Raw genomic sequence first — 1,555 nt, 5'->3', positions numbered from 1 at the left:
TCATGGTAGCAGTAGTCAAGAAATCAGATTACATATAGCATTAATTAAATCTGCTTCACAAGACCTCTTTAAAGTGCTGAGGAGTAAAGATGTCATTTTGAGGACTAAGGTGTGCCTGATCCAAGCCATGGTATTTTCAATAACTTCATATGCATGTGAAAGTTGTACACTGAATAAACAAGATGGTAGAGGAATTGATTCATTTGCATTATGGTGTTGGAGGAGAATATTAAAAGTATCATGGGTTCCAAAAGAACAAACCAATCTGGTTTTTAAGAAGTGTAGCCAGAGTGCTCCTTGGAAGCCAGGATGGCCAGATTTCGTCTCTCACAGTTCAGAAATATTGTCAGGAGGGACCGGTCCCTGGAGAAGGATATCATGTTTGGTAAAGTGGTGGATCAGAGTAAAATAGGAAGACCACCAAGGATATGCATTGGCACATTAGCAGCAGCAATGGCTTAAACAGCAGATTGGCACAGAATCATACAGTGTTTTGTTTTGTTGTGCATTGGGTCATTATGATTTGATGCTGTGATATTTATTATCAAGACCTGGAAGATTTTAAGTACTATTAGACACATTCTTTATGATTTTTGTCTTTTTTAATGTGATGCAATTTGTATTTACTTTTTTGAAATCAATAAAAAGATCACTAAAACTAGAAAACGTTTAAAATATAACAAAAGAAAGAAGAATACACTATATATACAAAATTGGGTGGTTCTAACACAGGCACCAATGAAATAGGTACAGTATATCTATCAGATGGAGTCCTGGTATTGTGATGTAGGATAAGCACTGGACCGCAAAGTCAGATTGAACTGCCAAGGTCAGCAGTTTAAGCTCACCAGTTATGCCTCAAAAACCCTATGCAGATTGTTGAGTCAGAACAGACTTGATGGTACTTAAAAACAATAGCATCTAAGAGGTGGTATGGCCATAGACCATTCATTTTAAATATGTTGTTGGTAAGTGCCTTTGAGTCGATTCTGACCAATAGTGACACTGTATAGGGTTTCCAAGGAGCAGTTGGTGAGCTTGAACCACCAACTTTGCAGTTCAAATGACTTTGCAGTTTGACACATTAGGCCACGGCACCACACCAGGACTCCATTCTAAATATAAAACCTGTAAATTGTCTTAGTTTTCTAAGCTATATTCGTCTAGAAATTACTTAAAATAACTAAAATACTCCAATTCATTAGAATGACTATCACTGATTAGGTGATAGTTTTGCCAACTACCTGTCCAACTAATTGGAAGAGATCTGTATTAGTGCTCATTCGAAAGAAAGGTGACCTAATGAACTGCTAAAGTCATTGGACAATATCATAAATATCACATGCAAGTAAAATTTTGCTAAAGACAATTAAAAAACAGCTGTAAAATACATTGCTAGGGAGCTGCTAGAAATTCAAGTCAGATTGAGATGAGAATATGGAACCAGAGATATCATTACTATAATCAGATGGATCTTGGATGAAAGCAGAGAATATCAGAAAGATGTTTACCTGTGATTTATTGACTATGCAAATGACTTTGATTGTGTGGATCA

Source organism: Chrysochloris asiatica, unplaced genomic scaffold, assembly GCF_000296735.1.
Source record: "Chrysochloris asiatica unplaced genomic scaffold, ChrAsi1.0 scaffold00200, whole genome shotgun sequence".
NCBI classification, from domain to species: domain Eukaryota; kingdom Metazoa; phylum Chordata; class Mammalia; order Afrosoricida; family Chrysochloridae; genus Chrysochloris; species Chrysochloris asiatica.
This window is presented reverse-complemented; position numbering follows the sequence as displayed.